At 36.7% G+C, this 15,601-nt stretch overlaps 1 long non-coding RNA gene across 1 annotated transcript; it reads left to right on the top strand.

The window, feature by feature from the left end:
- Positions 1-609: 609 nt before the first annotated feature.
- LOC132054369 (uncharacterized) lies at positions 610-1,402 on the top strand. The gene is made up of 2 exons (XR_009414269.1): positions 610-717; positions 1,113-1,402. It is a non-coding gene; the product is annotated as an uncharacterized LOC132054369 (long non-coding RNA).
- The last annotated feature ends 14,199 nt before the right edge of the window (positions 1,403-15,601 follow it).

Genomic DNA, 15,601 nt, shown 5'->3' with positions numbered 1-15,601 from the left:
TGGAGTCCATCTTATTATTGTCTATCACTCATTTCTCTAGACTATGTTTTCGTGTATTCAGACTTATGTACTACTCTCATCATATTGGATAGTCGTTCTTGTACTGTGACTTCCGTTCTTGGGGATGTATTATGACTTAGTATTTTTCCGCACTTTTAGTATTTATGTTATGACTTAGACTTATTAATGATTGTTCTTGTTATTTATGTCGAATCGTAATTTTATTAAGTAATTGAAATTAAGGGGATTGTACGCCCACCGGGGTTGGGGGGGTAGTGGGGTTGCCATCACGACTGTGATATTTTTATCATGACAACTTGTGTGTCATGTTGATACATATTGTACATTGAAATTCATTATGCTATACATCTTTAACGTTTTCTTTATTTTGGTAAGATTTTTATTGATTATATTTAGATCATAACTAAATCTTTCTACATCACTACTAGGAAAGTTGTTGTATCTTATTATAGAAACCAAATTAATTTATAACTTCATAAAACAATTGTTAATGGGTTACTTGCCAATATTCTCAAAATTATTTTAGATTTCAATAACTCAAATTAGAGCGTCCTAAAAACTATATATAGCAAGCAAGGGAATAGATATTTTACAAGCTAGAATCGTCATTGATTTATCGCACACTTTTCAAAATAGCAATGAGAAAGACATTCATCACTTTGCTCTCCATGGCTTTCATGATGCTTATTACAGCAGGTATATCTCCTTATTTTTTTTAATAACTTATTAAAATGAAAATTCTATTATTGCAGAAATTGTTTTATGTCTAAAGACACAATTCAGTTCTTAAAATAACAATATTTCGTAATATGAATTGATAATGTTGGAGATTCTGAAATATAAATTCATGTTCACACAATATTATTTCTAAAAATCTTTGATTTTAAGGACTTCCTTAATAAAAGGCATATCAAAATCCTATTTTAATTATTTCAATATAAAATCTATCAAATGGTAGCAAAACTATTTCTATATTTAATACCAACTATTTTTATGTTAAAGATCATCTATTTTTAGTTATAATTATACTACTTTAGAATGAAAATTTGACTTCTATTTATTTATTTATTTAGTTATTTATTTATTTATAGGCTTGCAGAGTGTACAAGGTTCAGTTTTGATAGGTGAACCATGCACAACAGTTGCGGATTGCCGCCATTCCTGCCAACACGGCATGATCTACTATTGCGCCAATGGATACTGCCATTGTGATATGAAGGAGGAGGCTATCGGCAAAAGTGCAGTGGGAGTTTTTAGAAAACTTGTATAAATTAATATGACATTGTGATTGTACACAAGAACAACTATTTATCACAATATCCTTTCGTTGGTGGAAATAATGAAGACTTCAAATATTAATTGAGAATCTTGTCCATTTTTTTTATATACTTTATTAGCAGGAAAAGATGTTACTTCCTTTTTTCGTAATTAGATGTTACTTCTTTTATTTTATATGTTATCATGACTTAAATTCTTATATCATATTCATACACTCTTTCTATATAGTAAATAAGCATTGATATAGTCACTCAATTTTTTATAAAACTAAAAAAAATTCAAGGTAAAATGATGTGTATTAGGTGTATTTTTTTTTTTAATCTTTGATGTGGGTAGAAAGGATTTGTCTTTAGTTTCAAAGTTTCTTATCCTCTTGAAGGTTATTGACCTCCTATATTAATCAAAGACTAGTTCTTCATCTATCACAATCCTAAATCTGAAGGGTCCAGATCGGCACTTGACAATCTTGCTGTGGAACTATTCTTTTAAGCATCTCATAATGATTCCAAGTTGTCACGACCAAATTTCACTGAGTCGTGCGGGCACCTACCTTTCCCTCCTCAGTAGGCGAACTCTCATCCTAACATTCATAAAACATAAGTAAGCGAAAGAAAATCGAATAACGTATGTCTCACAATAATTATATAAATAAATGCGGAAGTAATGAGAATCCTACCCCATTATCTAGTCTAGTCGTAAAAGAACTCTACGAGACACTACAAGTCTGAATGACACAATAAGTCTCAAATGATGTCTCAAAATAGAAATAAGACATGATTAATATGAGGAGTTTTCAGGCAGCGGTCGTCATGATGCTCACCCTGAATAGACCCGACAGCAAACTCAAAAATCAGCCACGAGGAGATAAATCGAAACTTGACGAGTACTCTGCATCCATAAAAGAATGCAGTAAGTTTAGGCCAGTACAAACAAGAACTGGTAGGTATCGTCGGCCGACTAAGACTAGCTAATATATATGAAGACAATAAAGTAAGATAAACACCTAGACAGTATGGTACAAGACATCATTAGATAAGTATGCACAATACGAATCACGTACCTATGTTATAGCGTCTAAACCCAATTGTGCCAAGTCGCAGTATATCAACTCCGAATCCATCAATCACAATACATATCATACATCTAAGCCCAATTGATCCAAGCCTCAGTATATCACCTCCCAATCCATCAATGTCAATACATGTCACACATCTAAGCCCAATTGTGCCAAGTCTCAGTATATCAACTCTGAATCCATTAATCACAACACATATCATAATCAACCAAGAGAGAGGATAAGGTGCAATGCAAGATATCTATGATATGTATGTAATGCATATGCTCATACACATGTACTCCGATGACGGAACATCACGTCTCGACAGCACAACCCATAGGGGACCCACGAAGTCATGTACTAGTCACTCTACACACAGTCCAGAGATGACTCACTATCCAACCAACACGGCTCATATCAGTCACTTCACACACAGCCCAGAAATGACTCAATATAAAATAAGTCTCAGAAGAATATCGGTCACTTCGCACACAGCCTAGAGATGACTCGTATCAAATATGTCTCATATCAGTCACTCTGCACACACCCAAGAAATGACTCGTGTCAAATAAGTCTCATATCAGTCACTCCGCACATAACCCAGAGATGACTCAGTATCCAATGCAATAATGTATGAAGTATGAATGCAATGCAAGTGTAATATCAATGGATCAATCAATCCCAAATCGTGCCACGCATGGGCACACAAATAATATCATCAATAAGGCAACAAAATAAGCCACAATAGAGTCATGGCTCTCATATCAATAGTAACAATAATAAGGTGCCACAATATGGGTATACAAGTATTATAATCAATAAGGCTACACCATAAGCCAAAGCAGATTCAGAGCTCTCTTATCATTATCAACAAGTAAGGTGCCACAATATCATAATCATGATATACAACTAACCATAAATACCCAATATCTCAACTTGGCGACGAGACAACAAGTACATAGAACAAATAGGTCAACCTAAGGCAATATCGAACCCAAACTTCATACCCGAAGGTTTACATGCATTCTCCGACGATATCATCTACGCATACACTTCGCTAATCGAAGTCTCACCATAAGGAAGCCTTAACTTAACTGGAAAGCCGAACAACAAATCTCCAACAGTCAAACCTTGGTCTTGCCCTTCCTTTGTGCCTCTTGATAATGAAAGTCTAATCATATCCGGATACGAAATTAGAATCAAGAAGAAAATACCCAAATAACCATATTCCTAATCAAGTCCTAAACCCTAACTCATTGAATGGGGAAAATGAGGGAATTTGAAGGATACCCATAGTAGTCTTAGAAGAATTTCCGATAAAAAAGTTAGTTAAAAAACCCATTCCCAACCTCAAGAGGCAAAATGGTCATGTCATAAGAAAATCTGGTTCAATAAGGTCAAATTATTAATCTAGGAAGTCATACGAATCCAATGGTACCCATATTGGCATACTTTAAATCCGAACCCAAAAAGTTGTCAAAAATAGGAATCCGAGCGACGAAGGGCACAATCGAAAATTTAGTTCAAAATCAATTTACCCATTACTTATGGAGCCTATATACCAAAAATGGGTGAAATCCATCCACTAATTCATGTTTAATTGAAGAAAAACCAAGTTCAAGCCTAGGGTTTCAAATCCCCAATTTACCTCCCTTAATTCAAGAATATTAGCATGAAAAATCCTACTAAATGATGGAATAGACATAAAAAGGTGTTTGGAATCTTACCCAAATGATAATTATTGAAAGAGTCTCTTCAAGTCTCCCAAAATCGAGCTTCTAATATTGTGAGAAACCTGAAGCAAATAATAAGAACGAATATGCCCAGCTGTCCGACCCATTTTTCTGGTACTAGAGTGATCGCAAAACTTACTTTTGATAACTCCAATAGATTCCTTGCGAAATTTCACTCAAGTTAGGCTTTTGAATCACCTCATTTGGCCTTAAAATGAGTGTGATATGGTGGTTTCAATTTCTGGAAGAACACAGAAATTTAAAGGACGATCTCTATAGCAATTTCGTAATTTTTAGCAAAAATCACACCAGAAAATCCGCACAACAAAATTTTAGTAAAATGGCCATATTTCTCTCATTCGATGGTGAAAGTCGACGATTCACATTGCTACAGTCTGAAATTACGATACGGATCTGACGGTTCAATCGAAACACAAATCAAAGCTCGTTTGCTCATTAGGGTACCCTTTTGCTCAAAACGGCGTTGAAACCAAAAACAAACACCATATAACCCAAACACATTCGAAACACATTCATTTTGAACAAACGTTAAGGAAATAGAAATATTTAAGCAGTCTTAACATATATAAGATAGAATAAGTGCCAAATAAGAACTATATCAACCCCAACATCTGGTCTAAATATAGTACAAAAGCTACTAATAATACTCAACAAGCTTGGAGTAAATACAAGTCTTATTGTACGAATATTGTCTCAGAAGGCAAGAGAAGAATAGTAATAAAAGAGGAATCTCCATGCTGCGGAATCCATCAAGTATCTCACCTTGGAAACTCGGCAAACAGGCTTCAGGATCACTCGCGAGGTCCAGAAGTCAAGCCTGTGATGAATTCTACACTCAGAAAAGAGGACAACAAGGTAGTATCAATACAAACAACTAGTACTAGTACGTATCATAGGCCGACACCAATTAGTCCACATATATGAAGAAAGTAATCAACTAGTAGACATGTAACCAATCAAGCACATACACAAATCAATTCAACATAGGATCAATTAAAATATCAAGTGACATATAAAAATCAAGCAGTGAAGAATGGATTTAAGTGTGAATGCATATACGATGCAATGCACTGGCAAATTGTCCATACCGTACACACATGCTAAGGACGGAAACCTCCGCGTCTCAATAGTCATGACCCATGAGGGACTCGCAAACTCTATGTACACCCTCGTTCCGGCAAGAAACCTCGGGCAGCAAGTATATAACACACTCCGCACCTGTAATAACCTCGGATTACGAATTTTCATCTCTCTTTACACGATCCGACAAAGTCCTCGGATGTTCCACTTTCTCACTTAACATCATTTAGTACCAAGTCACAGTTCATATCAATGCATCATATGAAATAAGGATGTATGCCATGCATGGTATCTCAAACAACAGTAAATCATAATCAAGATCTCATTCGTGTCTTATCATAAGTACACATCATGATTCAAGCCTAATCTCATTTTTTTCCTCTTTTCGATGATCAGTGACATAACAAGAGAGAGAGATAAATGCATACACAAGTCACAACATAGCAAATAAGGCGACAAGCCAAATCATAACAGCAAGGCAATAAGCCCACAAACAACAACAGAACCAACCTAATAGTATTTCACCTCCACACCATACCTGAAGGCCTAAAATGTTTTCCCTGTCAATATCTAACTCCTACATATGCTTCACTAATTTGGAGTCTAATCGAAAGGTAAACCGTAACCTACCTCGATGCCGAGCAGGTGCCATGAACTATCCAACTTGAGCCTTGCCTTCTCGAAGAGCTTCTGAATGTTCAAAGTCTATTCAACAATGTAATCTACATTAGAAATGGAGACTAACGATACCCGAAATGCTACAATACTATTCAAATCGAAAACAACCCTTTTAAATTGGGAACCGAGCCCACAAGGGCAAAATAGGAATTTCAAGTAAAAATCGGTTAATCAACACTTAGGAAGTCCCATACTATCCCTCAATTACTAATTAAACTCAGTTAATCATCAATTTCAACATTAGATCGAAAACTCCCAAATTAGAGAGGAACCATAATTTCCATGACTTTGATTCTTGAAATAAAAGGAAGATTTAAGCCTAGGAACTAGTTATCCAATGATTATATTGTATAAATTAGTAAATTCACCAATAAAATCCAATTAGATTGAAAGAGATTTATAATCATCATCCTAGGTTTCATGAACCCCTTTCCCCAATTAGCTCATTAATACTGCCATAGATTCCATTCTTAAACACAAGTTAATCAAAAATGGAGAATTAGGAACTTATCCAAGGAAGAATTCACCCCAAATCTCGACAAAGCGCTCAGACATACATTCTCTAGGATTAGAATTTGAGAATGGTAAAAATGGTCAAAAATTGGGAAATCTAAGCTCACTGATTCAGCTATTTCTGAATCCGCAGACACCTTGTCCGTAGTTGTGGACTCGCTTATGAGCATAAAGGACCCGCAGAAGCAGAGTCACTTGACACCTCATACTCTCGCGTCTTTCAGCCAAGTCTCGCGTTGGCAGACCTGCGGAGCCGGAAACACTCCCGCAGAAGCGGGATATTAGAAAACACTAGTTTTTACCAAGTTCCACCCAAAATCTCGACATTTATTCGAGACCTCCTGGATACAAACCAGACATATCGACATATGTACAAATGCGCCATAAACTCAACCGTGGTCTCGAAATTCCCAACGGACGTCACCTTGACTCGGTCAACCCCTAAACGACCAAAACATGACTTCCAACCAAGGGTACAAAACTCTCTTAAATGCCTCGAGAATTGAACCCAATGTCCCACCAAATTAGAATCGACCCTCCGGATCTCATGGAATTGACGAAATTTCTAAAAAGTTAAATATTGGTCAAACCTCCTTCACTTTAAGGTTCCAAATTCCTCAAATCTCACCAGGACACGCCCAATGACCTCGAAGCCATGTCGCCCATTTCTGCGAGTCAAAAACACTCTATTGGAACTCAGGGAAGGGTTAACAAGGATAAAAGGTTAAAAACACACATAATGACCAAACGGGTCGTTACGATATCAGTTAAATAACCGCTCGTCCTTGAAACAGAGAAGGAAGGAAACGAATTCGTGTTGTGGTTACTTGAGAAATTATTGAAGACTTGGCAGACTTGTGGTGTAGGAGCTTAACCTAAGGCTTTGTCATAACCCATTTTGGGCTCGTGTGGGCACCTACCTTCCCACCTTGGTAGGCGAACCCTCTTGTTTGTACAACCCTTCCATCACATAACTTTCCTTTCAAAAGCATTTGGAACTTAAGAAAAACAGTGGAATTTCATTTATAAATACAAACTCGAATGTTACACGATTTGACAATATGTTTTTACAGACTCGATACAATTTCCCATTACCTGGTCTAGACTAATACAAGAGAGACTAAGTAAATTTCAGAGTGACATCATATACTAAGACTCAACCTCCAATCCCAGAATGAAATGGGAGGAGGCCTTCTAGACAAGCACCGCATAACTTCCTCATATACTTCGATCAATCACCTGAAACAATCTACACTCCAAAAAGGGTGTAGCAAGTGCAATATCAGTACAACCACACGTACTGAGTAGGTATCATAGGCCGACAATGGTTAGTAACACATATTGGTAAAGAATTCACGAATAATGATTATAATCACTAAATCAAGTCACATATCCCAAAACAATAGATCACAATTTCAATCTAACTTAGGTCACAACTAATCTGTCATAAATTATAAGTTGGCTAAACACATATACAGATTCTCAACATCTTTACCATTCCCAGATCGCTCGTCTGTTTTTTAGGAGCGAACTCATTGTTACGACACCTTCATGTCCAACCTCGCTTAACAATCAACCTTCATTTAGGAGATTCATGACCATATTCAAGTTACTAGTTTGGTCAAATTGCCATTTTAGGCTTATTTCAAGAAACCCATTCCAAGATCTAAAATAGAGACCCATATGTATTTTAAGGGGATAGGTGAAGGATTAGGTTGGGAATCATGCTAGGATGATGAGCATAGGGAAATATTCCAAGGACTTTTATATCAAGAAGGACAAGGGTTTATTATTTTGGAATTCAAGAGATTTGAGCTACCCATTTGTGATTCTAGACAAAGATCCTTAATGAGAATCAATGTTGGGAGAATGGATGGAAGAGGTTAGGGGGATAATCTCTCTCAAGGAAGTACCATTTTTTGCTCCAAAATTACTCTAAAGATGACTGGACCTCTAGGGTTTTGAGAAATGAAGCCAAATCCCGAAATGTCATTTAAGTAAGTGGATTCACTACTCGTGACTATTGGGGCAGTCCCGTCACCGCTTCGGTGTCAAAGGTGACGCTGGGGCGGTCGAATAGAATTCTCTGCCCAGCCGCTTTTGCGGCAGACAAGCCGCTACTGCGGCACCGCTGGGGCGACATGCATGACGTTGAAGTGGTCAAAGCTGGGCTCGAGGGCCCCGATCTAATTCTTTACGCGCAACTCATATGATTTCCCGATCAAATTGACGGTCCCCAAGTTGCAAGGGAAGGCTCAAGCATGTCTTCGAGAGCCAGTGTCATGAATATTTCGAAAGTCACCGTAACGACGGAATGGGTCATTACAGGCTTTTCTTAATTATGTGATATTTGTAACTCTTGATGGTTATTATTTGTCTAACTGTTGACTTGTTGATTCTGTGTTTTAATATGCGTGAACTAATCTTAGCTAGCCTATGATGCTTACCGTTAAGTGTGTGTACTGATACTTCTCTTGATGCACTTTTTCTAAGGGTAGAGTTTGAGGCAGCACCTTCGTTGAGACTCTGCTTCTAGCCTTGAGGCTATTACTGCTGAGACTCTGAGGGTGAGCTAACTGCCTATCTGCAGTCCTGAAGTCCATCTTATTATTGTCTATTACTCATTTCTCTTGACTATGTTTTCAAGTATTCAGACTTATGTACTACTCGAAGACATCATACTGGATAATCGTTCTTGTACTGTGACTTCAGTTCTTGGGGATGCATTATGACTCAGTATTTTTTCGCACTTTTAGTATTTATGTTATGACTTAGACTTATTAATGATTGTTCTTGCTATTTATGTTGAATCGTAATTTTATTACCTAATTGGAATTGAGGGGATTGTACGCCCACCCGGGGGTGGGGGGGGGGTGGGGGTAGTGGAGGTGCCATCACACTGTGATATTTGGATCGTGACAACTTGAGTGTATGTTGATACACATTGTACATTGAAATTCATTATGCTATACATCTTTGACGTTTTCTTTATATCCTTTTCTTTATTTTGGTAAGATTTTTACTGATTATATTTAGATCATAACTGAATCTTTCGACATCACTGCTAGGAAAGTTGTTGTATCTTATTATAGAAGCAAATTAATTTATAACTTCATAAAACAATTGATAATAAGTTACTTGCCAATCTTCTAAAAATTATTTTAGATTTCAATAACCTCAAATTAGAGCGTCCTAGAAACTATATATAGCAAGCAAGGGAATAGATATTTTACAAGCTAGAATCGTCATTGATTTATTGTACACTTTGCAAAACAGCAATGAGAAAGACATTCATCACTTTGCTCTCCATGGCTTTCATGATGCTTATTACAATAGGTATATCTCCTTATTTTTTAAATTTCTTATTAAAATGAAAATTCTATTATTGCAAATATTGTTTTATGTCTAAAGACACAATTCAGTTCTTAAAATAACAATATTTTGTAATATGAATTGATAATGTTAGAGATTCTGAAATACAAATTCATGTTCACACAATATTATTCCTAAAAATCTTTGATTTCAAGGACTTCCTTAACAAAAGGTATATCAAAATCCTATTTTAATTATTTCAATATATAATCTATGAAATGGTAGAAAAACTATTTCTATATTTAATACCAACTATTTTGTTTTTAAAGTTTATCTATTTTTAGTTATAATTATACTACTTTAGAATGAAAATTTGACTTCTATTTATTTATTTATAGGCTTGCAGAGTGTACAAGGTTCAGTTTTGATAGGTGAACCATGCACAACAGTTGCGGATTGCCGCCATTCTTGCCAACATGGCATGATCTACTATTGCGCCAATGGATATTGCCATTGTGATATGAAAGAGGAGGCTATCGGCAAAAGTGGAGCTGGAGTTTTTAGAAAACTTGTATAAATTAATATGACATTGTGATTGTACACAAGAACAACTATTTATCACAATATTTTTTCGTTGGTGGAAATAATGAAGACTTCAAATATTAATTGAGAATCTTGTCCATTTCTTTTATATATTTTATTAGCATGAAAAGATGTTACTTCCTTTTTTCGTAACTAGATGTTACTTCTTTTATTTTATTTGTTATCATGACTTAAAATCTTATATCATATTCATACACTCTTTCTATATAGTAAATCAGCATTGATATAGTTACTCAAAAAACCAAAATGAAATAAATATTGGATTTTGTATAAAACTAAAAAAAATTCAAGGTAAAAATGATGTGTATTAGGTGTATTCTTTATCTTTGATGTGGGTAGAAAGGATTTATCTTTAGTTTCAAAGTTTCTTATCTTCTTGAAGGTTATTTACCTCCTATATTAATCAAAGACTAGTTCTTCATCTATCGCGATCCTAAATCAGAAGGATTCGGATCGACACTTGGCAATCTTGCTGAGGAACTATTATTTTAAGCATCTCATAATGATTCCAAGCTGTCATGACCCAATTTTACTAAGTCGTCCGGGCACCTACCTTTCCCTCCTTAGTAGGCGAACCCTCATCCCAACATTCATAAAACATAAGTAACCGAAAGAAAATCGAATAACGTAAGTCTCACAATAATAATATAAATATGTGCGGAAGTAGTGAGAATCCAACCCCAGTATCTGGTCTGGTCATACAAGAGCTCTGCTAAACACTACAAGTCTGAATAACGCAATAAGTCTCAAATGATGTCTCCAAATAGAAATAAGGCATGATTAATAAGAAGAGTCTTTGGGCAGTGGTCATCATGAAGCTCACCCTGAATAGACTCGGCAGCAAACTCGGAAATCAGCCATGAGAAGATGAATCGAAACCTGACGAGTACTCTGCATCCATAAAAGAATGCAGCAAGTGTAGGTCAGTACAAAAAATTACTGGTAGGTAAGACCGACCATAGGCCGACTAAGACCAGCTAACATATATGAAGATAATAATGTAAGATAAACACATAAGCAGTAAGGTACAAGTCATCACCAAACAAGTATCCACAATACGAATCACAGCCTATGTTATAGCATCTAAACCCAATTGTGCCAAGTCGCTGTATATCAATCCAAATCCATCAATCACAATACATATAACGCATCTAAGCCCAATTGTGCCAAGTATCAGTATAACAACTCCGAATCCATCAATATTAATACATATCACATATCTAAGCCCAATTATGCCAAGTCTCAGTATATCAACTCTTAATCCATCAATCACGATACATATCATAAACAACCAAGAGAGAGGATAAGATACAATGCAAGATGCATATGATATGCATGCTATGCATATGCTCAGTACATATGTACTTCGACGACGGAACATCAGGTCTTGGCAACACAACCCATGGGGAACCCACGAAGTCCATGTACTAGTCACTCCACACACAGTTCAGGGGGGACTCACTATCTAACCAACATGCCTCATATCAGTCACTCCGCACACAGCCGAGAGATGACTCAATATAAAATATGTCTCAAAAGAATATCGGTCACACCGTATGTAGCCCAGAGATGAATCGTATCAAATATGTCTCATATCAGTCACTCCGCACCCAGGCCAGAAATGACTTGTATCAAATAGGTCTCATATCTGTCACTCCGCACACAGCCCAGAGATGACTCAGTATCTAATGCAATAAGTATGAAGTATGAACGCAATGCAAGTGTAATATCAATGGATCAATCAATCCAAAATCGTGCCACGCATGGGTACACAAGGAATATCATCAATAAGGCAACAAAATAAGCCACAATAGAGTCGCCTCTCTAATCTCAATAGTAACAATAATAAGGTGCCATAATATGGGCCTACAAGTAATATCATCAATAAGGGTACACCATAAGCCACAACAGATTCAGAACTCTAATCTCAATATCAACAAGTAAGGTGCCACAATATCATAATCATGATATATAACTAACCATTAATACCCATTATCTCAACCTGGTAACGAGCCAACAAGTATATACAACAAGTAGGTCAACAACACAACGGGGTGACTAGCCCCCAAATCATACAATAAGGCCTAACCTAAGACAGTATCCAACCCAAACTTCATACCCAAAGGTTTACATGCATTCTCCGACGATATCTTCTAAGCATACACTTCGCTAATCGAAGTCTCACCATAAGGAAGCCTTAACTTAACTGGAAAGCCGAACAACAAATCTCCAACAGTCAAACCTTGGTCTTGCCCTTCCTTTGTGCCTCGTGATAATGAAAGTCTAATCATATCCGGATATGAAATTAGAATCAAGAAGAAAATACCCAAATAACTATATTCCTAATCAAGTCCTAAACCCTAAATCATGAAATGGGGAATATGAGGGAATTTGGAGGATACCCATAGTAGTCTTAGAAGAATTTCCCATAAAAAAGTTAGTTAAAAAACCCATTCCCAACCTCAAGAGGCAAATTGGTCATGTAATAACAAAATCTGGTTCAATAAGGTCAAATTATTAATCTAGGAAGTCATACGAATCCAATGGTACCCATATTGGCATACTTTAAAACCAAACCCAAAAAGTTGTCAAAAATAGGAATCTGAGCCATGAAGGGCACAATCGAAAATTTAGTTCAAAATCAGTTTACCCATTACTTATGGAGACTATATACCAAAAATGGGTGAAATTCATTCACTAATTCATGTTTAATTGAAGAAAAACCAAGTTCAAGCCTAGGGTTTCAAATCCCCAATTTACCTCCCTTAATTCAAGAATATAAGCATGAAAAATCCTACTAAACGATGGAATAGACATAAAAAGGTGTTTGGAATCTTACCCAAATGATAATTATTGAAAGAGTCTCTTCAAGTCTCTCGAAATCGAGCTTCTAATATTGTGAGAAACCCGAAGCAAATAATAAGAACGAATATGCCCAGCTGTCCGACCCATTTTTTTGGTGCTAGAATGATCGCAAAACTTACTTTTGATAACTCCAATAGATTCCTTGCGAAATTTCACTCAAGTTAGGCTTTTGAATCACCTCATTTGGCCTTAAAAAGAGTGTGATAAGGTGGTTTCAATTTCTGAAAGAACACAGAAATTTAAAGGACGATCTCTATAGCAATTTCGTAATTTTTAGCAAAAATCACACCAGAAAATCCGCACAGCAAAATTTTAGTAAAATGCCCATATCTCCCTCATACAATGGTGAAACGCGACGATTCTTGTTGCTACAGTTTTGAAATTACAACATGGATCTAACCGTTCAATCGAAACACAAATCAAAGCTCGATTGCTCATTATGGTACCCTTTTTGCTCAAAACGGTGTCGAAACCCAAAACAAACACCATATAACCCAAACACATTCATTTTAAGCATACGTGAAGGAAATAGAAATATTTAATGAGTCTTAGCATAAATAAGATAGAATAAGTGCCGAATAAGAACTATATCAACCCCATCATCTGGTCTAAATACAATACAAAAGCCACTAATAATACTCAACAAGTCTGGAGTAAATACAAGTCTCATTGTACGAATATTGTCTCGTAAAAGCAAGAGAAGAAAAGTAATAAAAGAGGGATCTCCATGCTGCGGAATCCATCAAGTAGCTTACCCTGGAAACTCAGCAAGTAGGCATCAGGATCACTCGCGGGGTCCGGAAGTAGAGCCTGTGACGAATTCTGCACTCAGAAAGAATACAACAAGGTAGTATCAATACAAACAACTAGTACTAGTAGGTATCATAAGCCGACACCAATTAGTTCACATATATGAAGAAAGTAATCAACTAGTAGACATGTAACCAATTAAGCACATACATAAACCAATTCAACATAGGATCAATTAAAATATCAAGTCACATACAAAAATCAAGCAATGAAGAATGTATTTAAGTGTGAATGCATATACGATGCAATGCACTGGCCAATTTTGCATATCGTACATACATGCTAAGGACGGAAACCTCCACATCTCAATAGTCATGACCGATGAGGGACCCACAATGTCCATGTACACCCTCGTTCCGGCCAGAAACCTAGGGCAACAAGTATATAACACACTCTGCACCTGTAACAACCTTGGATCACAGATTCTCATCTCTCTTTATATGATCCGACAAAGTCCTCGGATGTTCCACTTTCTCACTTATCATCATTTAGTACAAGTCATAGTTCATATCAATGCATCCTATGAAATGAGGATGTATGCCATGCATGATATCCCAAACAACAAGAATAGAAGATATCATTCGTGTCTTATCATAAGTACACATCAAGATTCAACCCTAATCTCATTTTTCTTCCACTTTCCGATGATCAGTGACATAACAAGAGAGAGATAAATGCATAAAAAAGTCACAACATAGCAAATAAGACTGCAAGCCCAATCATAACAAGAAGGCGACAAGCCCACAAACAACAACAGAACCAACCTAATAGTATTTCACCTCCACACTATACCCGAAGGCCTAACATGTTTTCTCTGTCAATATCTAACTCCTACATATGCTTCACTAATTGGACTCTAATCGAAAGGTAAACCGTAACCTACCTCGTTGCCGAGCAGGTGCCATGAACTATCCAACTTGAGCCTTGCCCTTTCAAAGAGCTTCTGAATGTTCGAAGTCTATTCAACAACATAATCGACATTAGAAATAAAGACTAACGATACCCGAAATGCTACAATACTATTCAAATCGAAAACAACCCTTTTAAATAGGGAATCGGGCCCACAACACCGACTTAAACCCATTGTCGAATCCTACTCAGCGGAATATGAAGGTACTTATGGTACAACGGGCCAATCTGGTAGGGTGCAGAGACAGCCAGTGTCACGACCCGACTAGGGCCATGACGGGCACCCGGGGCTAACCACCGAGCGCCACTCATTCCGTTACTCATCCTGCGTTCACTTATACATCTTATGCTCATAATCATAGAAAACTATTTTTCATTTGAAACATATTCACTTTATATACATAAGCCTTTCGGCTATCAAAATAATATATACATATGATGATAAACTGTGAGACCATACTACCCATAACTGCGCATCTACAAGCCTCTACTGAAGTGCTAGACATAGGGACGGGACAGGACCCCGTCATGCCCAAAACATGAATATATACACCAAAAAAATAAGTCAATGGCACCTCCGGAATAATGGGGTGCTCTCAATCAACTAATAGCTCCTACGAGTCTGGATCACCTCCCTGTCTACCTGTGGGCATGGACACAGCGTCCAAAGAAAATGGACGTCAGTACGAACATTGTACTGAGTATGTAAGGCATCAACAAT

The sequence above is a fragment of the Lycium ferocissimum genome, chromosome 4 (assembly GCF_029784015.1).
Source record: "Lycium ferocissimum isolate CSIRO_LF1 chromosome 4, AGI_CSIRO_Lferr_CH_V1, whole genome shotgun sequence".
Lineage (NCBI taxonomy): Eukaryota > Viridiplantae > Streptophyta > Magnoliopsida > Solanales > Solanaceae > Lycium > Lycium ferocissimum.
This window is presented reverse-complemented; position numbering and strand designations above follow the sequence as displayed.